The following is a 26,857-nucleotide window of genomic DNA, read 5'->3' as shown; positions in this document are numbered from 1 at the left end:
GAAAATAATCGGTGTATCGTGTTGGCCGCAGCCTGTCTGAAGTAGCTACAGTAGATTGACTAGCAAGGTGAACAGAGAATGGGATGTGAGATGAGCGGTTACGTGACACTGACAGTAAATTCAGTTATCGCGTTACTTTTAACGTGTTACTTCCCATCACTGAGTTATTTATTTCAGCCACTAGGTGGCGGTGTCACGAGCCAAGTAGTAACACAGTGCATCTTGGTCATTCTCTTTTTCTTTCTGTCCGAGTATGGAAGCAGCACCTTCGAAAAATGCCAGCTTGAGTACAGCTTGTAAATATATAGGTAAATCTTGTAAAACATGTAGGTTTTAAAACATGTATGTTCCTCTCTCGTGGAAGTCGCTTTGGATAAAAGTGTCTGCTAAATGCATAAATGTAAAAGGTTCGAATTATACCTGTTAATCTTTTGACTGGATGATGTTTTGTTTATTACTGATTTTGGATGGATGTCTATGGATTCGTGTGTGGCGGCTAACGCCAGTGGTTTCCGTAACTGAATATTTATATTGTTTTATTTTGTTTTCTATGTCAGTGTCCTAAGTCCACTGCCGTATTGTCTTATATTATTTTTTTTTAAATAATTTCTTGGGATGGAATTTCTGCGAAAATTGCCAAATGAACCCGGAAAAGTAGTTGTGTCCTGTGTTGGTCTCAGTTCAGCAGGCTACAATTATTTGAATGCACATCTGTTGTAGCAGATGAACCCTTATAAATTTTTCTCCAAGTTTTATGAGAAATATATTGTTGTTAAAACAGACAGTGTAACAGAAAAGTCTCATCCCAGATGAGACTTGTCTTTCCACCTGCCCTATCAATTGCAGGCCAGCCTAGAACCAGCTCTTCAGATAACCATGGCATGTGGAAGAGGGCCCAACTCTTTCAACGTAATTGTTTTGTGGACTGATTGAATATCAAGGGCTCTGGCTTTATTGTCACCAGTAAATTGTGTGGTTAAGACATCTGTCTGTCTGCTGGTGAACAAGCTTGTCACTCCGCCTCCAAAACAAGTCATTACAAGTGATGCATCTCTTTTTGGAAAACAGAACTGTCAAGGGCTTTGGGTGGGTTCTCAGAAGCAAAGACACATTTACTTCTGGAACCACATTTGCTATTTTTGGTTTTATCTGGTGTACATTGGCAGAATTTATCGCCCGGTTCTCTGGCATCTGAATTTCATTCAGATTTTGTTTATATCCTACTACTGCACTTCTATTAATTATTTCCTCATTCACTGTTCTTCTGCGGAGAGGCTCCTAACTCTTCACATTTATTCATGTTGTTCCATGCTAGTTTATAGAGAAGGAATAAAGAAATAAGAGAGGGAAAAGTCTCAAAAACATTTCAATTCAGTCTCTTTTGGTGGGAATGTTAGAATTGTGGTTGGAGAATGTTTGGATTGTGTGTCTTGACAAACCAGATCATCTGAGACAGTCAACATCCTCATCTGACAGATGTTCTACTGCCACCTAATCCCTTCAGCTCTGGCGGTCCCAGTCCTGTCCTGCAGGCCTCATATGACACACTGCATTGATACTCCGTCCTGTAATCCTACAGGGTAATACAAGAAGATGATGGTTGAATTACATCAACCGGTTTGGTTCAACTGCTGAATTCAGGTATGACCTTGGCGGTGGCTCTCAAGAGCACCAGCATTACCATCCTCTTTCTAAAGATTGTGTGTGGCATTGCTCACCCACCATCCATACGTTCCTACTTCTCAAGACAGCTCATGTTTCTTCTTTAATCCACTTCAAGCTCCTTTAACATTATGCCTTACAAAGACCACACATCCCACTTGATACCATTTTCCAATATGCACAATTTAACCACTCCGAGTGCAGCTTGTCCGTCAGACTGCTGTTTAACATGCCCAAGCTCTCTGCTCTTCCCTCCATCCCGGTCCAAGTCGTTGAATGTTAATGTGCTGCTTATACCTTAGCACCAACTGGATAACATAGTGTTATGAATATTGCATACAAGTCCTCTGGGCCCTCAACCCAAGAGCCTGAGTAAACACAGATTGTCTTTGTAAATGTACTCCAGCGATTGTGGGTGGCACTATTGTGGGTACTGTGGGTAGTCATTAGAGCAGTCCCAGCCCCAGTCTTAGTCCTACTTAGAACTTTTCCCATCCAATTCCAGCCAAGTCCAATCTAGTCAGTTCAATTAAATCCAATTCCAGCCCAGTCTATTCTATTCCAGCTCAGCCCAGCATAGCCGAGTCTATTCTATTCCAACCCGGCCCGGTCCAGTCTATTTTATTCTATTCTATTCCAGCCCAACCCAGCCCAGTCTATTCAGTCACAATCACAGTCACATCCCCATCTTCATCACCAGTCCAAGCCCCAGTTTCAGTTCCCAGGTACACATTGAGGCAGGGCTGGGTCCTAGTACAGTCAGAAGCTGGAGGGAGCAGAGCAGGAAGGGAGCAGAGCTGGAATTCCCCTCGTGTGAGCCTGGGACTTGTAGAGGTCCATTATGACAAGCTTGTCCTGCCCCCCGCCCCTCCACTTCTCACTCTCTCCTCCTCTCTCCCCATGGTGACTTTGTCATCGTGCGTCAGAATGGATGTCTCTCATGCTCTGCTGGGCATGCAAGGTCTGCCCCTACGGCCCACTCCAACTGTCCAAATGGGTTATCATCCTAGGGTCTGTAGCTGGACCACCTCAGTAGCAGGTACAGCAAAGAGTCAATTGTCTATAGACATTTTAAAGTGGGACACAACTAGTGTTGCTTTCGTAAACGAAAATTATGACTAAATATCGTCGTCAACGAACCTTTATCAAGTGACGAAAACGAGACGAGACGCAACGTAAATGCTGGTCATGTGACGATGACTATAATTAAATGTATAATGCAATCGGGAGTCAGGTGGCAGAGCGGTTAGGGAAGCGGGCTTGTAATCAGAAGGTTGCCAGTTCGATTCCCGGCTGTGCCAGATGACGTTGTGTCCTTGGGCAAGGCACTTCACCCTACTTGCCTCGGGGGAATGTCCCTGTACTTACTGTAAGTCGCTCTGGATAAGAGCGTCTGCTAAATGACTAAATGTAAATGTAATATCGTTGACGAATAAAAACGAGACAAAATGTAGTTTACAAAATAAAATGAGACGAAATGTTATAACGTTATTTCATCTCGTCTAGTCACGTTATTATTATTAGCTAACTCATGAGGCTGTGCTTAATGTTTCTCATTTTAACGTTATGATGAAACAAAAGTTCTGTACATCTTCAGTCAATTCTCAAAATTTAAAAACAGCACTGGAACTCAGCAGGGTTGATGCAAAGTGTTTTATTGGTTCTCAGGTAACAAAGATTCCCAATAGAACGTGAGCCTGATCCCGGGATCAGACTGAAGTTTTCTCCGGACAATTTAACTTATATAGTCTTCTCCCCATTGTATGTTAATATGGTACGATATTTGTTGGTTTCGTAGACATTAGGTAATCTTACAAAGCGGATCCCTTGTCTCAGGGGATTCAAACCAGGTAATTTCCTACATAGACAATTCTTCCAATTAGGCTCTTTCTGACCTTGAACAGCCAGCTGCATTAGGCTTCTGGGCGTAAGGCCACAAATATGTCTCATAAGTTACAGCTATGCGTCCTGGTCCTTTATGAAAGCATACACATGCTCCTCTCCCCCACTCTTCCTTTAATTATTTAAACCTTATTTTTGGGCTTCATGTCTCCTACTATTGTTTAGGAATAATAATAATCAGCAAGCAGCTTTGCATCTGGTTTCCTATAATATAACTTGTAATAATATGGTTTCCAATAATATAGCATATAACAAAGAGTGATTACAAATATCTTTAAGTCCATAATCATTAACCATCTTCATAATTACAACAGTATTGATGTTTTTTTTCCACAACATTCCCCCCTGTGGGACTTACAAAGTCCCATCACAATGCCTACTGGAAACACTGCTGTAATTATTCAACAGAAACAATACTGGAAGAACATAAGTTCTGATAGACTACAAAAACTTTCAAAACCACCTTAGGCAACAAAATCATACACTTCCCAAATATGCATTGTGACAGTAGAACCATCAAAAATACAGAACAGGGTATTATTAATTTCAATCTTATACATAAACGTCATCATGTGCGAAGCCAAACTGTGGTGGCCTGGTGGACTTTCTTACTTTCCAAAACTCGATTAAGCTATCAGCTTATTGCAACGCATAGCGGGGTGTTAAGTAAAAGGGTTTGGGGTAATTAGAAACTTCTCGTAGCCCCAGTGACACACACAGCGCGAGTCATCAGGGTTAACTATGCTCATAATGCGACATGAACACCTGTTCCTATCACTACCTAAGTATATAAGACAAACCGAATCATCGCTAGCTGTCATACTGTACATTCCTGCTCCTCCACCATCCACACTGAGAAGCTTAGCACTGAGGTCATAATACTCATATTAAAATTGGTCCGTTTCATTAGCATAAGTGTTTGTTACGTTCCATTATGACTGCAGATATCTCTCACACAAGGTCTGTTGGTCATATGATGGGCTAGTAAGCAACAGGGTCATGCATCATTACTGTACCCTGCAGAAGTAAGTTGCAGTTAACAATAACATAACCCATGCCACATAACCCTGCATCCCTGTGCTGAGGGCCTAAACTTTAAGGGCATCTCTGAACAGTATACAAGACAAACAAAACAAACAATGACATCAATACATAAATGCTGCAATGACAGCAAAACAATACAATATGGTGACAACAAAACAAAAAAGGGGAACAGGAACATGGAGAAGGCATACATTTGAATTTGAATGAATTGAGACAGTGAGGTAGTGCTCCATGCAATACATAAGTGGTGTGTTACTGTGAAACTTTGTGACTTATACTAAATGGTGATGGGATGGAGAACGAGTACAACTACTTTAAGGTGTAATAATCTTGTAATGGCGGGCTCAGTGGGTACATGCGTTGATAGTTTCCCCAATGCCGCTGCAAGCCGTCCATCGTCATCTTCAGCCTCTCATTCTCGCGAGTCAGCACCTGGTTCCGGTGCTGAAATGCCATCACCTCATCTCTCTGACGCTTTTTCTTGTAGCGACGCCTCCACTGTTGAAGTGCCCGTCCTCTCCTTCTTGCAATATTGAAATGTTGTGATATCTTCTTGGACACTCGTCTCTGGAGGCTCTTAAACTTAGCCAGTGACACGTCTCCAATCCGCCGTGTGGTCTCAGCGGTCCAGGGTCCGGTGAGCAGCTTGTCAGCTTGTCGTGTCTTCATCCGTGTCTCCATCTGGGATTCTCGTCCCGTTGGATCCTCTGCTTCAACTTCCATGCTCTGGACTCCTGGAGGTGGTGGTTGGTCATTGGATCGTAGCCTGGTGGTTCCTGGGTCATCGAGCCGCTGGATCCGGTGTGATGGTCCTGGTGAGCTGAAAGGTGGTGGCCACACCGGGGCTTGGACCAGTAGGGCTGGTAGAGATGGGTCTCTGCCGGCGGTCTGGGTTGTTGGTCATTCAGCCGGTTGGGATCGTCTTCCATGTTCATCTTCACGTAGACCCAATCTCCAGGTGCAACCATCTGCAGGTTCTCTGGAATCTCTGCTTCCCTTTCCTTGGTGAGACCTTTCACCTGTTGAAAACACTACCTTACGTATCTGTGTTAAGAGCAGTAGGTAGCTATGCAGCTCCCTTTCAAATTTTTCGTGGGGAGGACCCTCGATGGGTCCTCTCAAGTAAGGAACTGGAAGCAGTCTTCCAGTTGCCATTTCATGCGGTGTTAGAAATGTTAGGCGGTTAGTGCTCGAGCGCATTGCCATTAGTGCCAGCGGTAAAGCCTGTACCCAGTTTAACTTGCCATCAGCCATAATCTTTGCTAGCTTGGTTTTCAAGATACCGTTGGCTCTCTCGACTGTTCCTTGTGACTGGGGATGATAGACACAGCCAAACCGTTGTCTGATTCCTAACATTTTCACTGCCAATTTGAATGTTTCAGCCACGAAATGTGGTCCATTGTCTGAGCTTATGCTATCCGGGATTCCGAATCTTGGAAAGACCTCTCTACACAGGAACTTGGCTACTGATCGGGAGTCTGGTCCTGCAGTTGGCACTGCCTCTACCCATCTACTGAACCGACAGATTACTACCAAGATGTATCTTAGTCTTCCTATACGTTGCGTCATGTCTACATAATCTATCATCAGATGTCTAAATGGTCCGTCTGGCGTTGGAATGTGTGAAATGGGAGCAGAAAATGTTTTCCTAACATTATAATGTGCACATATTTCGCATTCGTGTAACACTCTGTCAACTGTGGCTGCTAAATAAGGAGACCACCACACAGCTTGAAGGCGACGTATAATCTCCCCCCTGGCACAATGATCACTACCATGCGCAATCCTTATAGCAGAATGCAACAATGCACTAGGCAAGACAAAATGTCCATGACTGCTCCTCCATAGACCCTTGTTGTTGTTGGGATCTTGAGTGTTTTGTATGGCCCCTCGTTTCAACCACATGTCTTTTTCCTGAGGGCTGACGCGGTCTTGTGCCAGCACAAGAGAAGATAAGGTTGTTAATGGGGCGGAGTCGTCAGCCACCTGAATGGGTCCCATTACTGCCCCTGTCCCTGTTGCTGCCTGTCTGGCTGCCTCGTCGGCCATGTTGTTACCTCGGGCAATGAGAGTGTTCGTTTTTTGGTGGGCTGGGCATTTAACAATGGCCAGGGCTGTTGGAACATGCATGGCGTCTAACAGTTGTGAAATAGACTGTCTGTGGCTGATCACGGTACCATCGGCTCTGTGGAAGCCTCTCTGCTTCCATATGTTACCATACACATGACATACACCGTACGCATATGCAGAGTCAGTATAGACATTAAGACTCTTGCCAGCTGACATGCCGCTGCAAGAGCCTTGATCTCAGCCATAGGCTTATTGTGGAGGTCCTCACGTGCACGCATGAAAACATCCGTGATATGAACACAATCGTGTGGTGTTCCCTCCACAGGTAACACCATCTTAGTTGCTGGGTTCACTGTGTCACATCTCTGTATGGTAAGTTCTGGGGCCGACAGTATTACCTCATAGCCAGTCCTTCTGGCCTGTGTCAACACAAAGCGTGGGCTAGTGAGTAAGGCATATAGTTGATGGGATGTATATAAAATTACTGGGTGTCCCATCGTTAATGTTGAAGCTTTCTTGAAAGCAAAAACAGCGGCTGCCAGTCCCTGATAGCAGGGTGGCAGTCCTGCCTCTACATTGTCTAGTTTTGTACTGTAATAGGCTAGTGGTTGTTTCCCTATGGGCGTGTCTTGTAACAATACAGCAGTAGCATATCCAGAGCGTTCCGCCACATACAGGTGAAATGGTTTTGAGTAGTCGGGATTGCCAAGGGCGGGGGCGGACTGCATGTCACTCTTAAGAGCCAAAAAAGCTCCCTCCGTCTCGTCGGTCCACTGCGATATAGCAGTATTACTATCCTGCTCTGCAGCCCTAATAAGGGCACGCAAAGGTGCAGTTTTGAGGGCATAATCACAAATCCATGGTCTGCTGTATCCCGCCATTCCCAACAGGGTAAGCATTTGCCCTACCGTCTGAGGCTTCGGAGCTTTGGCTACCGCCTCAATCTGTGACAGAGCTATCTGTCTCTTATCTCCACTAAGCCGGCTGCCCAGATAATCGACTGTCGTCTGACAAAACTGCAACTTACTTTTACTGACCTTATGACCTCCCTCTGCCAGCTGTTTTAACACTGTGACAGAGTCTCTCTCACACTGCTCCTTTGAACAGCTGCATACCAGGATATCATCTACATACTGAAGTACGGTACTATCAACCTGAAGATTCTGCAGGTCCTGGGCCAACACTCGATTAAACACAGCTGGGCTGTCCAAATATCCCTGGGGCAAGCGAGTGTATGTCATTTGCTTGCCTTCATAGGTGAAAGCGAACAGGTATCTAGAGTCTGGATCTATGGGAACCGAGAAGAACGCAGAGCACAGATCAATGACGGTGTACCATTTGGTACCCGGTGGAATGTTAGAGAGTAGTGTATGTGGATCTGGAACAATCGCCTTTGGAGTGTCTACAATGGAGTTAATAGCACGCAGATAATGAACCAATCGATAATCATTTGAGTGTGGCTTTTTTATTGGAAAGATGGGTGTGTTACAGGAGCTTTTAGTTTCTATAAGGACTCCTGCGTCCACTAGGCCCTTAATGGTCGGCCTAATCCCGTCTATGGCGTGTTGTCGGAGTGGATATTGTCTCTGGTATGGTAATCCTACTCCCTTCTTTACGTTTATGTGTATGGGCACTGCTGACTTTATGTAACCTACATCTGTTTTATGTTTTGACCATAATGTTGGAGGTACCTGTCCTAACAAGTCCTCATGTTCTGAAAGTAAGCATTGTTTGGTTGGTGGTTGTACATTTAATATCACTGTCTCTGCTATCCCTACGTTGTAATTTTTTGCTGAAATCCTATAAAAGCGTGCGTCAGGGGATATGTGTATGTACTTATTGTTTGTGGGCCTCCAGTCTAACACCTGTAAAGCTGCTTTTATCATTGGTCCTAACTCTCTAGATCTATGTCCGTTGGCGGTCATTAGTGTGATGTGGGGCGCAGAATCTTGTATCTGATACCATTCTAGTAACTCTGGCGGGAGTGTTACAGCTGCGGCAGCTCCTTCGGGGCCTACAAATATATCCTGACTGATGATAGAATGCAGTTTTTTATTGATCAGTTCCTCCCAGCAGTTAGCATAGTCTGTGTGGTCTTGATGTTCGTCATAGAGGAGAGTGCAGTGGAGCGGCATTTGTTGTGGTCTTGGTTTCCCTACTAGTGCTTGGATCCATGGCTCCCATTCTTCCCATGACTGGATCAGTGAAGATTCTTGAGGGGCCAACTGTAGCCAGTACGCTAGTGGTGGTGTCTGGCTGTGGGTATCTTGTGATGTTACATTCATTAGGGGACTTAAAGCATGCTGCAGGTCCTTTTCAACCGTCAGTGGCATCATCTGGTCTGCTGAGGGATCTTCTTGGAACTCCACTTGCAGGCCGCTTTGGGTGCACACGATATTGGCTTTTAACATGCAGAGAATGTCTCTCCCCAATAGATTGATGGGAGTATGCGCTGAGTACAGTAGAGGCGCTACTATAGTTTTTCCTTCAATTTGCATTGTGAGTGGCTCCGTAAGTGGTATTACTTGTGTTTTCCCAGAAAAGCCTACAGTTCGGATGGATGAATTTGAGAGGGGGAGATTGAAGCCATTTCTTCCAATGCATGAGTATGTCGCTCCTGTGTCCACCATGAAGGCATGTTCTCGTCCTTGCACTGTAACTGGTATGGTGGGTTCTTCTCGTGGTTGTAATGAGATGACTGGCGACATTTTTTCCCCCTCAGGCTTTTCTGGGCACCTCTATTGCCAGTCTGCCGCAGGCCCCACAGGTGGGTTTGTTGGACAGTCTTGTTTGTAATGTCCTTGTTGTCCACATCCCCAGCACTTCCGTGCATTTTGTGGCTGATTGTTCGTCAGATTGGGGTTGGACTGTGTTTGCCCTTCTTGCTGTGGGGGTGGGCCTCCTCCTCCTCCCCCACGGGGTTTCCCACCATGTTGGGAAGGTCCTCCCCTTCCCCTCCAGGGTTGATCTGAGGAGCCAATGTGCACATGGATTGACGGCAGGGTGAGAGTTGGGGGGAGAACTGGTGCTGCCTGCACTGGTCCTGGTGGAGCAGGAGACTGGGGTGATGGCTGGAACATTACTGGGGCCTGGGGTGTCGGTTTCTCAGGAACCAGGGCCTGTGCTGTTATCACTGGGGCTTGTGTCTTGGCCTTGTCTTTCTTTTGCTTACACAGTTCTCCCAGCTGTAGTTGTGTTAGCTTGTTGACAAGTTGTTTATTCAGTTCCTCTGCCTCCTGTTTTTCTTTTCTGCAGTTATCAACATGGTGGACTATGTGTTCTGAGAACAACGGCCAGTCCATTTTCATCAGGCCCACCACACCGTCCAGACGCTTTTGCATGTCTTGTGGCATTGCCTTCTTTGCCATCAGCATAAACAGTCTCTGTGTCGTGTTGTTGGTGTTCCAGGCAGCCCCAGTCTCGTCTCTCCATCTGCGTTGGAAAACATGCAGGAACTTTGATGGGCATTCGTCGTCTTTCAGTATTTCGCCATCCAGCTTGGAGGGATCCATCTTCTCTGGGTAGTGTTTCCTTAGCTCTACCCACACTTGATTGCGGTGACCTCCGAACCCTACGCTGTCCGCTTGGTTTCCGGTCACCACTCTTGGCAGTTGTGCATTTTGGAAAATGTCTTCCGTTATCTGTTTTCCGGCCATGTGCATCAGCAGAGCCTTTATATCTCCCATATCCATTTGTTAGCTCCATCAGTGAGTGTAGGCAGTCTCCCTGCCAGGCCTATCATGTCCATGAATGACCATGGTACGTACACCCACTGTTGTGGTTGTTCTTGGTGTGTGTGTCGCCTGCGTCGTTGTCCTTCGTCCGGAGCCCTCTCCATTTCCGCAGCCTGCTGTTGTCTAGCTTCAGTTCTTCCATGTTGCGGAGTGATGAGGCCTTCCAGACTTAGGTGCAGGGCCCTCCTGTCGCTGAGCTGATGCCATGAGCTGTGGGGATCCTCGTTCGATCTGACTTCAGGTGTCGACTTAGGTGTGGACCTCATAACATCGGGAAGTTGTATTTTTGTTGTTAGATTGTGTATTTCACTCTCCATCTTGCTTATTTTTTCTTTCCAGTCTTCACATTTCTGATTGAGGTTGTCCCATTCTTTGTGCTCGATGCTTCTTTGTTTGGGGCGTGCCCCTGATGAGTGATGAGTTGCTTGTGGAGATGCTGTGTTGGTGTCCTCACACTCTTTTTGTTGGATTTCTCCACGGTCATGATGTCTTAACCTTCTCAGTTCATCTTCGATGGGATCTTTCCTTATTACTTCTTCCAGGTAATTCAGTCTGTCCACCAGGTGCGCCACGTCTGCCCTTGCTGCAGTTTTCTCTTGGTACTCCAGTCTGTCTCGAATGTCTTGTGACGGTTCACTGCTGCATGTCGACATCCTGTCCTCTTGCTCCATGCCAGCCTTGTCCGACTCTCTCCTGCTTGGTATCATCGCTTCTCTGGGCCCGGTGTGGATTTCTGGTAATTCTGATAATTCTGGTATTGTGTCCAGAGTGAAAGTAAAATCTCCATGTAGTTGTCCAGACCTCTTTCCTCCCTTGGGGCCTGTGTTCAGGACTGGATACAGTCCTGTTCTGAATGGATTCTTACTGTCCAAATATGGGGGTGGCTCAGGGGGCCACACTGGTGCCGTGGGGCTCTGTCCCGGTACTCCCTCTGTTCCTGCCACTGTTGGATAGGCTTTTTTCTCTGTTTTCTCTTGTATTTTCCTCGCTCTTTTAGTCATCTGGCGTCTACATCCTTCTCTCCTAAACCAATTCAACACTTCTCTTTCCCTTGTTTTCTTGCCTAATCTCTTGTCGCTGTGGTCTTCAGATGTATGATGTTTGATGTTGACCTCCATTTCCTCACAACATGCAAGATCAAAGGATCCTTCTTTCGGCCACAGTGAATTGCGTGCATGCCATCTTTTCATAAAATGTTGAATTGACTTTTTGTCCTCTGGGCGGCGTTGTATTATTACCTCCATTGGAACCACCTGGCTGTCCATAGCTCCTCCCCTGTTTTTCCCGTGAATGATCCCCATGCAAGTTTGTTGTATTCTGCTGGCCAAGGACCTGGGAGGCTCCAGTTGGCAGTCCGTCTCCCCAACTTTCTTGATCTTTACCAAATAGCTCATTTACTGTCTCAGCTAGCTCCCTGGAGCTAGGGTGGTTTCCACACCAGTCTCTTTATCTATCGCTTAGGGAGGTCTGGTAGTACAATCCTACCACCCTATCCTTACTTAGCCCACCGGGAACAACGGTAATACTGAGTGAAGGATATGTGACTGGCTTGTCCCACACTACTAGTGTGTGCCCTACTGGCACTTTTAAACGGAAGTCACTTGGATAGTGGCTACTGTGGTCTGCTCCAACCTGGGCCAGACCTGTAGAGTTAGTCAATTGTGTTACTGTTAAGACACGTCAGGGAAAAATTATCTTCTAGGGCAGAATTTGTTACTAGGCAATCTGCCAAGTTTTTAAGTTTAACAGCTGAGCGTTCTGTCAATTCTCAGCTTTTCCAAATGTGTGTTATTTTTTATTTTAGTGTTATTTTTATTATTATTATTATTATCAAAAATACTACTGTGTCTGTATGCATTAATCAAAGTAGAATAAGTAAGAAGTAGTATTTTATATCACTGTTATCAGTATGCCAATTTTTTAAATGTCACACCGTATTCAAAACTGGAACTCTAGGATCCTTAAAGTGTTCGACAATAACTTTACTTGTTCATTCAGTTCTGTGTGTACTTTACTATAATCACAGTCCTCTGATACTTCCGATTGCTGTCAGTATTACACACAATCTCTAGTGCCTCTCTTCCTGTCTGACTATGGAGCCGCTTCCTGCTTCTTACACACACAACATTGCTCCTAGTTGTGAAAGCAGTCGTTCTCTTATCTTTTACAGGTGGCGCTACTCCCCGCCAAGCCCGTGTCTATCGTTCGGTAACTTCAAACACAACTCAGCGAGTAACAACAAGGAATAGCGAGTCACAGAGAGAGGGTGTGAAAGTGTGTGACAGGGATCGAGAATGAATGTTTGTGTGTGTGTGCGTGAATGAGAGTGAGTGTTTGTGGAAGTATGTGTACGTGAGTGTGTGTGTGTGAAAGTGTTTGTGGATATATGTGTGTGTGTGTGTATGTGTGTGTGTAACTGGGAACGAGTGTGTGTGTGTGCGTGTGTGTGTGTGACTGAGAATGAGTGGGTGTATGTGTGTGTGTTTGAAGAGTGTTTGTGAATGTATGTGTGTGCGTGAATGAGAGTGAGTGTTTGTGGAAGTATGTGTACGTGAGATGGACGTTAGTTTAAATATGTGTAAGAGTGTTTGTGGATGTGTGTGTACGTGAGTGTGTATCTGGGATGTGTACGTGAGATGGACGTTAGTTTAAATATGTGTAAGAGTGTTTGTGGACGTGTGTGTACGTGAGTGTGTATCTGGGATGTGTACGTGAGATGGACGTTAGTTTAAAAATGTGTAAGAGTGTTTGTGGACGTGTGTGTACGTGAGTGTGTAACTGGGAATGAGTGGGTGGGTGTGTGTGTGTGAAAGTGTTTGTGGATATATGCGTGTGTGCGTGTGTGTGCGACTGGGAATGAGTGTGTGTGTGTTTTTGTGTGTGTGAGAGAAGAAGAGAGAGAGATAGAGACAGGGTGGGGGTTTTTGAAACGGGGAGAAAAGACAAAGAGTGAGAGGATGTGAATGTGTGTGTGTTTTCAGTGGTTATGTGTGTGTGTGTGTGTGATGAGAATGTGCGTGTGTGTGTGAGTGCGATGCGTGTTTTGTGGATGTATGTATGTGTGAGTATATGAAACTGGGAGTGTGTGTGCGTGAGGGAGTGAAAATGAGACAGACAGAATGTAAGTGTACGTGTTCGAGAGGGAGAGACAGGATGTGTGTGTGTGTGTGTCTGAGAGGGAGAGAGAAAAGGAGTCTATGAGATATGATCCGCTGATGCTTCTGAATATCACAATTTTTCTAATCACTTATACGTAACTGTTTCTAACCATCCACAAATATCAATGATTCAGGGATATGTTCAACCAACAACTTTGCATGTCTCACAACTTAGGATCCAAGAAAATCATGAAACATTGGAGTTGAGCTTGCCATCGGCTTACAAAACAGTTTTTTTTTAAATCTTTATCTATAACTATGTGGTTTTCTGTCTGGGGCAGAATAAGTGTGGCTATTTACTTATATATTTTTTCGGGCCTCTTTCCATAACAACCCCACTTTATTCCTGGTTGGAGTGCCCAGGTTATTAGTGGTTCATTTCTCTGTCAAGCCTTACGGGCTCACAGAGATGTACAGGCTTTTCTTTTTTCTTTTTTCTTTTTCTTTTTTTATCACCCGCTGCCTAAACGACAACCAGGCTGCGCTTGTCTCTGCCGGCCACGTCTATCACGTTTTAGGTGAAGGCGCGGAGTTCCAGGAGCAATACGCAGGTCTGGCTATCGCCCAGCCCAGCAGACAATTTGAAGCCTCTTGTCTTTCCTTACTCTACCACATTTAATGTTAATGTTCCTGGTGCATGTGCAGACTTCGCTGTGTGTGTTTTTCTCTATTTACAGTAAATTACAGTCCTTTATATGTCTAATATCTACTCATTCTGATACAAAAGCATATTCACAAGCATTAAGTTCTGGCCAATGATGTTATCTATCGCTATTCCAGCGATGCGCGCAAATGTTATCTTATTTGACAAAGTACTTTAACTCTCTTTCAACCAAGAGAATCTGCCGGCTTATAGAGCTAAACTCGCTCTGGAAGGGCATCAAATGTACACCCGTACAAATAACTCCTGCCCTTTGCTGCCTGTCGAAGACCCCACGACACGCGCAATATCAGATGTCTTCCTTTGATAAACTGTCTCAGGAGACCATCTATACCATGTCTGCCTTTGATTTAACTGTCTCAGGAGACCATCTATACCATGTCTGCCTTTGATTTAACTGTCTCAGGAGACCATCTATACCATGTCTGCCTTTGATTTAACTGTCTCAGGAGACCATCTATACCATGTCTGCCTTTGATTTAACTGTCTCAGGAGACCATCTATACCATGTCTGCCTTTGATTTAACTGTCTCAGGGGACCATCTATACCATGTCTGCCTTTGATTTAACTGTCTCAGGAGACCATCTATACCATGTCTGCCTTTGATTTAACTGTCTCAGGAGACCATCTATACCACATATAATTTCACACATTCAAATACACGACACACCCGATATTAGATGTCTTCCTTTGATTTAACTGTCTCTGGAAACCAACTATATCACATATGTCTCACACATTCAAACACACGACACACCCGATATTGGATGTCTTCCTTTGATTTAACTGTCTCAGGAGACCATCCATACCACATATAATTTCACACATTCAAATACACGACACACCCGATATTAGATGTCTTCCTTTGATTTAACTGTCTCAGGAGACCATCTATACCACATATCAAACCGAAAGCACACTATATATATATACACTAACGCAAGCGCTGCGCCGTCAGTGCAAGCCAAATCAAGCCCATAGTAAAAGTTAGACAGACAAGGAACCAGCAGATTATAGTTGAACGTGACATAGCAGTGCAAGACATACAAAATACATACAACATACAGTATATTTGCAACAAACCTGGGTTTCAGTGCTCTGATAGTTTTTATTACTTTAAATAAAAGGAATAGGTTCTTTTGAAGAAGAGATTGCACCAGTTTACCTGGCCTGCAGGGTGGGCTCACACCTCGGAAACACACAGAATTTAAGCAGATGTATATAAAAAACTCTGCTTACCTTATAAATTTGTTTGGCCAAGGTGTGTTCCGAGGTGCTCTCCTCCCACAGGCCCGTGGTGGATCTCTCAAACTTCTCCTGGCTAGCTCGCCAATTTGATGAAACAAAAGTTCTGTTCATCTTCAGTCAATTCTCAAAATTTAAAAACAGCACTGGAACTCAGCAGGGTTAATGCAAAGTGTTTTATTGGTTCTCAGGTAACAAAGATTCCCAATAGAACGTGAGCCTGATCCTGGGATCAGACTGAAGTTTTCTCCGGACAATTTAACTTATATAGTCTTCTCCCCATTGTATGTTAATATGGTACGATATTTGTTGGTTTCGTAGACATTAGGTAATCTTACAAAGCGGATCCCTTGTCTCAGGGGATTCAAACCAGGTACTTTCCTACATAGACAATTCTTCCAATTAGGCTCTTTCTGACCTTGAACAGCCAGCTGCATTAGGCTTCTGGGTGTAAGGCCACAAATATGTCTCATAAGTTACAGCTATGCGTCCTGGTCCTTTATGAAAGCATACACATGCTCCTCTCCCCCACTCTTCCTTTAATTATTTAAACCTTATTTTTGGGCTTCATGTCTCCTACTATTGTTTAGGAATAACAATAATCAGAAAACAGCTTTGCATCTGGTTTCCTATAATATAACTTGTAATAATATGGTTTCCAATAATATAGCATATACCAAAGAGTGATTACAAATATCTTTAAGTCCATAATCATTAACCATCTTCATAATTACAACAGTATTGATGTTTTTTTCCCACAACAGTTAGCTTTAGACGTTTTAGACGTTAGTTACTGAGCTGAAACCGACTGAGAGTCTGAGACAAACGTGTGTGACTAGCGTATGTGTGTTTGTTTGTGAGAGTGTAAAGTGGGTTACCATGTGTGACTAGTGTGTGTACTGTGTGTGTGCGTGTGTGTGTATTTGTATGAGACAGTGTAAAGTGGGTTCTTAGTTCCTACCTGACTGACTGCATGTGTACTAAGCATCCCTTGTTGGCCAAATACTGTAGCTAGTTTTGTCATTCACATAGCAATCACACTGAACTAGTGTTGTTTTTGGCGACCTATTTTAGTTTTTATTAGTTTTAGTCACGTTCATACTCTTTTTAGTCTAGTCAAGTTTTAGTTGACTAAAAGTCTGAGCATTTTAGTCTTATTTTAGTCAGACTTATCCATGACTATTTTCGTCTAGTTTTAGTCGACAAAAACTGATGACATTTAGTCTAGTTTAAGTCAATGAAAATTGTATTTTAGTGTCTTTTTAATCAAAACATAAATAGTCTAAGCAGTAGTCTCAGGAGGCATGTTAATGCCAAAACCATTTGTTTAATGTATTGGTCTAGATAGAATAAGGTATTCAAAGTCATGTTGTTGATGCCAAATTCAGTTCAGTGTGATTGCTATGTGAATTACAAAACTAGCTACAGTATTTGGCCAACAAGGGATGCTTAGTACACATGCAGTCAGTCAGGTAGGAACTAAGAACCCACTTTACACTGTCTCATACAAATACACACGCACACACACAGTACACACACTAGTCACACATGGTAACCCACTTTACACTCTCACAAACACACATACGCTAGTCACACACGTTTGTCTCAGACTCAGTCGGTTTCAGCTCAGTAGCTAACGTCTAAAACGTCTAAAGCTAACTGTTACGTACGCCTCTTGGAGGAGGGAACGCAACGCCCCGCTGCTAGTAAGCCCCCCCTAGTGGAGTCAGAGAACGGGTGTGGGGTCGTAGGTGTGAGGAAAGGACACAAAGACTGTGGTACCGTTCACAGGGCTATTTATTTGCCAAAACACGGTAATATGGGGGAAAGGGCGGGACGGAACCAAAGCAAAGAAAGCAAAAGAAATCACACCCCTAACCCACGCGCCAGTCGGCACACTAAACAAAAATACAGGGGGTGGTCCGCCCAGATCTTACCTAGTGTGCATAAACAAGCCTAAGCACTCCCAAGGTGCCTTCCCCTTCCCCCTGGGAACAGAAAAGAATACAGGTTATGTCTGTCACACAGACTGATAACTTAAAATATGGTTGGCACAAAAGCAAAACGCGTAGCACAGTAACACAGTTCACACCGAGAGCAACACAATAACAGACTCTAACACAGAACAACACAACACCAGACCACAGTCAGCTCTCCCCTCTGTCACTTGGCAGAGACACGGAGCTTTTATGCAGGGGTGGAGATTGAATCCAGCTGCAATCAATGAGGGGGGGAGGAGCCAGAGCCCCACTCAGAGGGGGATCCTAAAAGGGAAACACAGACAACGCCAACAACATAGGACTGGGGAACGTAACACTAACGTTAAAATGAGACACATTAAGCACAGCCTCATGAGTTAGCTAATAATAATAACGCGACTAAACGAGATGAAATAACGTTATAACATTTTGTCTCGTTTTTATTTTGTAAACTACATTTTGTCTCGTTTTTATTCGTCAACGATATTGCATTATACATTTAATTATAGTCATCGTCACATGACCAGCATTTACGTTGCGTCTCGTCTCGTTTTCGTCACTTGATAAAGGTTCGTTGACGACGATATTTAGTCATAATTTTCGTTGACGAAAGAAACACTACACTGAACTGAATTTGGCATCAACAACATGACTTTGAATACCTTATTCTATCTAGACCAATACATTAAACAAATGGTTTTGGCATAAACATGCCTCCTGAGACTACTGCTTAGACTACTTATGTTTTGATTAAAAAGACACTAAAATACAATTTTCATTGACTTAAACTAGACTAAATGTCATCAGTTTTCGTAGACTAAAACTAGACTAAAATTTCATCAGTTTTCGTCGACTAAAACTAGACAAAAATAGTCATGGATAAGTCTGACTAAAATAAGACTAAAATGCTCAGACTTTTAGTCGACTAAAACTTGACTAGACTAAAAAGAGTATGAACGTGACTAAAACTAATAAAAACTAAAATGACAGCTTGACACAAAGACTAGACTAAAACTAAAATTAAAACAGGCCGCCAAAAACAACACTAGACACAACCCTTTAACCAGCAGTATGATTGGAAAAAACATTTAGATTCCTGCGATGCCTTCCACTAGCTGCGATGATTGGGTTTGTGGATATTTGTTTCATTACCTGTGGCCAACATGAAGGACTGGATACAATGATCTAGTCATATTTTGAAAAGGGAAAGTAGTGAGTAAACCTTCACAAGCAAAAAGGTAATTTCATCTGAAATGAACACTATCTCTGTATGGTAACACAGAAAAGCACATCAAAGATGGCTTTGCAAGCCACAGCTGATTGTCACGCAAAACAATTCCCACAAATTCCATGTGAAAGAAAATAGCAATGAAAACAGCAAAAAAACGAATGATATAAATAAAACCTAATGAAAGCAATCTGGCCCTTCAAAAGACTCATTAGGACGATGAGTAACGAGGGGAGAGGACTTAATAAATGTCACAGCACACAGATGTGCACACACCCCACGCTCATAACCACAAATACATATACATCTCATTTGTGGAGATTGTTTGAGGGGAATTATATAAAACAAGTCAAAGCAGCCTGTAGTGATGTAGTCCACACTCGCACTCATAAAAAAATATTTCTTACGGTTTCTAAGAAATTCAATGACCATGATTTACTCTTTACATAGGAAGCTATCCTTGACGTTTTTTCTAGTTTTAAAGGTGCTTGCCATCTAAGTCTTCGCAGTGTTGTAGCTTTTATATCCACAGGCCTAAACCTTGCCTCACTGAACCCAGGGATTTGCTGCAATACGCAAATAAATTAAAAAATCTAAACTTTAAATCCTTCACATTAATTTGTGCTCAGCTTTGTTCAGTATTGAGCCACATTAACCATTTTCTAAATAAAATTCCCCATATTTTTTAAATAGTGCTTCTCAAAACTGAAGCAGCACAGTAATATAAACAATGGAAACATTTCTGTGAACTGTCAGTCGGTGGACTGTCTGGTGTTGGGTTGTCTGTCCACAGATAAGAGTGTGGTCCCCTAACTACTACGCCTGCTTCAGAGGCATCATTTGATGCATCTAACCATCTTGATTACGCTGATTAATTGGGTTGAGATAAAAAGAGTCTTTGAAAATACATCAAAGCATGGCATAATGTGCCTGTTAGGGCCCCAGCCCCCCGTCACTCTATTAAATTTCCATTGATTACCAAGCACATTTTGTTCTCACCAAAGAGACGAGGAACATGGGCCATTTATCAACTCTGGAACACAAAATCACACATAATAGAACAAGGATTCTCAAAGGGGTGATGAATCTATCAGAAACTAATTTAGCAGGAATTTGTGAAAAGGCTAAGGTGTCCAGACAGTGTGTCTGACAGAAGCATGGGTCTGGTTAATTATTTGGAAATACTTAGAATATATTTTAAATAGATTTTTTTCAAACCACTTAAAGTATACACTTTATATTGCCGTTCTGTTAGCTAGCCAGAATTTCAATCCATAAAGAAAAACCCTTTGAAAGCAGCTGATTTAATATGCCAGCAGTCAGCACTGCTAACCTGACCACATTGGTTATAAAAGTGAATTCGCTTCTAAAAAAACGGTAAGCAAAGGGGCGGGACATAAGCCATTTGATAGCGCTGTCCTCATTGAACTGCAGTGTTTTATGCTTTATAAAACATTGTCGTTTCCTGATTTTTTTTTTTATGGCCCTAAAATGTAACCTGTAAAGGTTAATGCCTGGTATTGAGCTGTAGAACGGTGCTGGCAGCCTGGCACAACCAAGATACACCCTCTACCTGATCATGAACTTGCTTCAATGAACGTGACTGAGAACAGGCCACATGTTAACAATAACATATCTGGTTAAATAGTTTTCAAAGTGGCCCAATTGTGTTTCAATAAGACGGAAACTTGTATGTCTGCTACTTGATTGACAGCTCAGGTCTGACTGTTTGCTCTCAAGTGTCCAATCACAATGCTCCAAGCACATGAGGACAGCGCCATGTAATGGGTTATGTACCGCCCCTTCGCATTTAAATTGAAATGTGTCACCTCATTTAAATGAAATGTGTATTTCTTTTGAAAAACATGCAACTTCAAATCACTTAAGAGATGTCTATTTATTTATGTATTTATTATTTAATGATGGCACATTTAGTCCTCCATAGATGGTCAGACTAAAGGCTGTCCATTACCAAACTGCAACAAGACTGTAACAGTGCCATAGGATGGGGCCATGACAGCGGTCATGGACTCAGGTCTCCAACCCTGGCTGATGTCATCAGACATCTGAATCCCTGGAGAAACTTGACTGGCCATGTTCCAAGTCAGCAGCTGCACAAGTGAGGCTGAACGAGTCATTAAAGTAGTGGTGGACTGGAGGTCCAATACTCTACTGTACCTGCTTTGTGGGTCTTATACAAAGCACCTCTGATCAACGTCTGATCATATCTGTCCCAGCTGCCATTGATGGCCAAGTCAGAAGTTTCTCCTCCAGGGCTATTTCTCATCAAGTCACAGGAAATAATATTTATTATTTATATGAACTATGGTCAACTTAAGAGAGAACCACAAACATCTACCTAGTTTACCACCAAACTGATTTGTTTGGAGCCATGTCAAATTGCATTGAATAGGCTTTAAAACATCCCAGAATGTACCCAACCAGAAATATAATTGTTCCTCTTCCCACACCAATCTGTTTGCATAAACTCCACAGCATTTGTTCTGAACACTTGTGTCACATCTTTGCAAGAACACCGGACAACCCTCCCTCCTCAGCCCCTTCTCTTGGCCCTCCAGCACCCCTCTTCCCCCCTACACACACATAAACCTTCTCTGGGCCCCTTAGCACCACTCCTCCACCCTACACATGTACAACTTCTCTGGACCCAGCACAAGCACATAAACAGCTGGGTGTCGTTTTCCCAGGGCGAAGGCCCCCCTCCACCATTCTGAACTTGCTGACTACCATCATTCCTCCGTCACGGACACCTCAAACTCCCAGCGACCCTCTGGAGGTTTATCTACACATTCTATGGCCTTGGCTGCTCCGACGGTCTCCATTAGCCCAGCCAAGCTTTGACCCTCAACGCCTCGCACACAGCTGCTCTCAGGCTCTGTGTGGCCCACATCTGCTCTGAGAGACTTAAGAATCCTGGGATTGCATTATATGATGATAATAAATCATTACTGGTATAGTATATGTATATAGGAGCGTGGAAAAAAATGCATCCTAAGACTTCATTAATGTTCCATGAGCTAGAGAGAGAAAAAACTTCGGGAGGCTAAAATGCTTTTAGGAGGGGTGATATAATAAAAGTGGATTAATTATTTGGTGTAATTTACATTTACAGCAGTCTAGTAGCTATAAAGGGACATAGAGATTTTGTACCAAAACTATGGTAATATTAATCACTTGTTCTAATAATTCTCGATAAACTCCTTTGAGGGTATAAACTTTCCACCAGCCACCCTAGCACAAGTAATTTAGTCTGGTTGGTATTCTATGTATCTTTTTGATGTCATGGGAATTTCTTCATGAATAATACAATAGGATAAACTGCACAAGAATTGTGCAATAAAGTAGAATTGAACAATACAGTTATCGCCCAACATGAGACAGTTCTATAGACTGTACTGTACACAAGTGGTGTCATTTGTAGACATTACTTGGGTTCCAATCACATGCATTTGCTGCAGGGACCACTCGCAAAGATCACAGATACAGTCGTCAAAGGGTTAATAAAAGTATCCACCGGAGTAGTCATGGAGGAACGTGTGATTATTTCCTAATAACAACAGAAATAAAGCATCTGTACTGTTTGATGTAATCTCGCTTATTTTCCACTCAAGTGACCTCAGTTGATAGGAGCCAAGGGCCAGCTCTCATGTTGATGCCAGCCAGTGATCCATGACCAGGGGGCACCACAGTTCCAGAGGACGATTCTCAAACAGAGAGCGCAAAGAGAGAGTGAGAGAAAGAGAGAGGGAGAGGGAGAGAGAGAGAGAGAGAGAGAGAGAGAGAGAGAGAGAGAGAGAGAGAAAGAGAGAGAGAGCCATTTTTCATCAGCAAACTGATGTGCTGCTAAAAGGGGAGGCAGCACAGTGTCCGTCTGGGCTGGGTTTAACCCGGTTAGCTCTTCCGTGGGCTCCTCCACTCCCCCTGAGGGGCAAGAGCTCTCATCCAACCACAGCTGAGGCCCCGGCCACTGACATCACCAGCCCAAACATTACATTTACAAAAAACAAAGAGCCTGACTTGGTCCCCAAACTAACCTCCATAAACCCCAAGTGAACTAAGACAATCATAAAGTCAACATCAAAGGTGAGGACTTATATTAGCTATTACCTGTATCAGTTCTCATGACTGACGTAAAAAAAAACAAGTATTTATTTTTTTATGAACAGAGTGGGCTATTTTCAGACTCTGACTGAGGTTCCTTTTTTGGGGACAGAAAGGAACCCTTGGCAGGACTGTTTTTTTCCATGAGATCAGCGAGAGAGACATTCCAGAGTGTAAGATCCCTGGAGGAATTACAACTTGTTAATCACTTTCCTTACCGTATGTACCTGATACACAGGATAGGACTAATTTACATACTGTATCTAAAACACTGTTGGGTGTGAGTGAAAGCTCCAGGTATACAGACAAAAGCACAGAGGAACGATAGAATAATGAGGTAAAATAAGGTGCCAAAAGGATAAAAAGCCCCCCCAAAAAAGTATAGATTTTACCTAAACTATTCTCTGTGTACACAATAATAACATAGTTTAACTGTATTTTGTTTCAGTATTTGTCAGATTGCAGTAATAAAAACAACCATGTAGGATATCTTTAAAGGGTATGTAGCTCATTCCAATGTAGAGGAAGGCTCAAATTTGTTGTCATTGCTTATTTACCAACTCTGTGAGACGGTTTCTTTACAGGCTTTTAGGCAGTCCACTTAAATGACAATTCTTTGTTCAGTGTTCCACTGGTGCCATCCAGACTGTATGTATGTGTGTGTGTAATGTATGAGTGTGTGCCTGTAAGAGAGCATGTAAAAAAGAGAGGGAAACTAAAAAAGGAGAGGGGAACATGTAAATGTTTCACTGAGTTTTCAACAAAAAAAAAGAACCTTAGGACACATAATTTAATAGCAAAGACTTGCATTAAAATATTTAATGATGAAGTAATTTTAGTTAGAGTTTGAATTTAGCATAGGGAAACAGCTGCCAAATCTCCTACCAAGCTAAAAATGTTTGTGCTACACAACCTGCAGTGCCAACTTTTGTACTTTTTGTCTCCATAATCCAAACTTGCCACTGCTTGCTAGTAAGTAAATGTATCTGCAAAGCCCTGTTACTAACAATATGCCAAAAAGATTGATGATGATGCACTTCTCTGGGCAGCATCAAAACCTCTATTTGTGGCTGCTGTCCACCTGTGAAAACACGCCTGACACAAAGGGTGGCAAATATGTCAGAGTTACATTAAAATGAAGACCTACATGTTGACGCCTGCTGGAGAATGACGTGGCTATTTCATTCCTGCCGATGACTTCTAGTTATTTCCACTGCAGACAGTTAATGTTTTATTCAGTTGAATGCTCTTTTTTTAAATAGCTGCTGCTTCTCTCCCTAGCTCTCCCTTTTTCCGACAATTCCCCAACCTTCTTCCCTTCTAACGCCTTATTTTATCCCCTCTCTTTCTCTCTCTCTGTTTCTCTCTCTCTCGTTCCATTAACTCTTTATCCTTTTATCAACTCCCTCCCACCCTCTTTCATCTCTTTCCCTTTCTCCTATTTGGAGAGATTGGTTTCCCCACTTTACAGCCGCATGTCTAACACAGTCATCCGGCCGCAGCACCTGATTCCACTAAGACACTCCAACATGGGAGATAAGGGGACGTGCCCTGGCATGGGCTCAGCCAACCAGTGGCTTTCAGGAAACAGATGCTGTTCCAGACTGACATCTGCTCCATCGACAGGAGCCACAGATGAAGAGGACGCCCTGGCAGACAGAAGACAGACAGACGCACGGTCCATTCCTCCTATTGCCTTCCCATCACTACACAAGCAAGAGGACCCAGTGCAGAGTCCCATGGCATGGAACAGAGGTGGGATATGGTGTCCTGGCCCACTAGACACCTGACACCATGCTACCCACAGCCCCACCTCACCTGGATGAAGTGTCCAGTGGGGTGTAGGGTTGGGGACGTGAGCTGTTTGGACCGGCGCCAGGTCTTTTCAGAACAGTGTGGGGTGAGGCAGAACCCTCTGGGGTCAGTGAGAAGGTGTATCAGCAGAAGGCAGCTGGCTGTGCTGCACGGGTACGACACAAGCACACACGTGCCATTTACACTCCCACACAGTACCACAGAAGCACCCCCCCAAAACACACACACACACTCAGCCATGACACTTGGCATCAAAGGATATTGCAAGATCACCAACCCAAACGGCATGGATACCCAAGCCCCACTCTGGCTAAGTTTTCTGTGGGCTGAGAGCCATCATGTAAAGATATCCAATGCCATTGCATCCACTAAGATGACCAGAGACGTCGAATGCAATTAAACTGGGTAATAGATCTTACTTAGGATGTCACATGAACTTAAGGATGGGTTTCCTCTAAACCTTCAATTCACTGTCAGCTCCTCCTTTGTCCACTTACAGTATCTGTGAGGCTCAATGACAACATGTTAGCAAAAGATCAAATGGTGTTTTTCTCATGCCTATTTCATCCCCTCGCTCTCTTTCTGTCTCTCTCTCTTTTAGTCTCCGACCCCCATCCCTTACTCTTGGAAATGCTGATCAAAACATGCTCCCTCACAAAACACACTCCCCCAATTGTGGTGAGGACAGGGTTTTATCAAGTGCGCGTTCAGAGCACAATTATGTGTGTTAAAGAGTCAGTGATTGGATGGGTGGCCATGAACCGAGCTGAGTCCAAAGTGTCTTTCTCACCTTGGTGAGCACGCTAGCCAGTGCCCTTGGGCTGCCCATATGCCACATAGGGACGGTAAGAAAAAGGAGCTGTATCACGCTAGCTCTTGTCCTACATAACACTGGACAAGAGATGCCTGCACCCCTTTTGTCCCTGTTATCATACTTCATTGAAGGTGCGGGAGTCAGGTGGCTGAGCGGTTAGGGAATTGGGCTAGTTATCCGAAGGTTGCTGGTTCGATTCCCGGCTGTGCAAAATGACGTTGTGTCCTTGGGCAAGGCACTTCACCCTACTTGCCTCTGGGAAAATGTCCCTGTACTTACTGTAAGTCGCTCTAGATAAAAGCGTCTGCTAAATGACTGAATGTAAATGTGTGAAAAGGGTACAAGCACATGGTTCATTCTATTGTCCATGGGCATAATTCAATTAGCAACAGGAATCTTCTGATGCTGTTGCATAGACATGTCACAGATCCCTGTACAATGTGTGTGTGCGTCTGTGTGCACAACAATCTATTTTATCCAATGTAGATAATGCAGATGCAGACAAATTGGAAAACACAGTCACTAGAGACAGACGCAAAATGCAAATACAATTTTGGCACCATCCCGCAAACCATTCATATGCTTGTAGCAAGTTTAGTGACAGCAGTGGCTCTGTTGTCATCACTGGGCAACCTCATGTTCAACATTTTCTGACCTTCCAGGATCTTTAGAAGGTTGCAGCTGTCTTTTGAGGTAAGTAGTGAGTCAGTGATTCCAGGTTGTTATGATAAAGGAAGCAACAGTGGAAATTCATTTATGTGAGTCATAAATATATCACTGGAACTTCTCACTTTTCATGTAAATGTTTTGCTGTTTTTTACACAGTGATGAGTAACCTGCTATGCCTGCGACAGGGTGACAGAGGACACGCTTGAGGCACACCACATTCAAACACTAGGAGAGTAGAAGAGCTGATACAATCTAAACGATGGAGTTGTGAAAGAGCTAAGTGTGCCTGTATGTGTGTGTGTGTGTGTGACAAAGTGTGCATGCGTGTATCACGCATGTGTTGATAAGAGCTTTTAAATTGACTGTTTTTGTGAAAAAACAAAGTCTGGTATTCTACTGTCCTTTGTTTCAGTTTAACAGACTATGCCACACTCGGTTAACAGAGAAGGATGATGATGTGCATTGGGATTATAGTACACTGCTCTACCAAAGACACACATGCACAAAAGAACACACGCGCACACACAAACTGTCCCTTCTCCAGCTGCAGGAAAGACGTCACAGATTCCCTGCCTTGAGTTAAGTTAGCAGAGTGGACACACACACTGCATTTTAGAATAACAAAATGGGGTTCTTGAATCACCACATATTTCAGATCATAACAGCTGAGTATGTCAGAACAAAATAATCACCAACAGCATTTGAGATGAAATATACATTGTAAGTTTCATTCCCTTTTCCAGGCATAGCTAG

General features: G+C 43.5%; 1 protein-coding gene and 1 long non-coding RNA gene across 3 annotated transcripts in view; one reads left to right on the top strand and one right to left on the bottom strand.

The window, feature by feature from the left end:
• kcnk3a (potassium channel, subfamily K, member 3a) overlaps nt 1–26,857 on the bottom strand; it is a 45,875-nt gene that overhangs the window by 13,133 nt on the left and 5,885 nt on the right. The gene's annotated exons all lie outside the window — the stretch shown is intronic.
• Nucleotides 18,083–18,484, top strand: LOC134025357 (uncharacterized). Its single transcript, XR_009931006.1, has 2 exons — nt 18,083–18,255; nt 18,341–18,484. It is a non-coding gene; the product is annotated as an uncharacterized LOC134025357 (long non-coding RNA).

Source organism: Osmerus eperlanus, chromosome 8 (assembly GCF_963692335.1).
Source record: "Osmerus eperlanus chromosome 8, fOsmEpe2.1, whole genome shotgun sequence".
Lineage (NCBI taxonomy): Eukaryota > Metazoa > Chordata > Actinopteri > Osmeriformes > Osmeridae > Osmerus > Osmerus eperlanus.
This window is presented reverse-complemented; position numbering and strand designations above follow the sequence as displayed.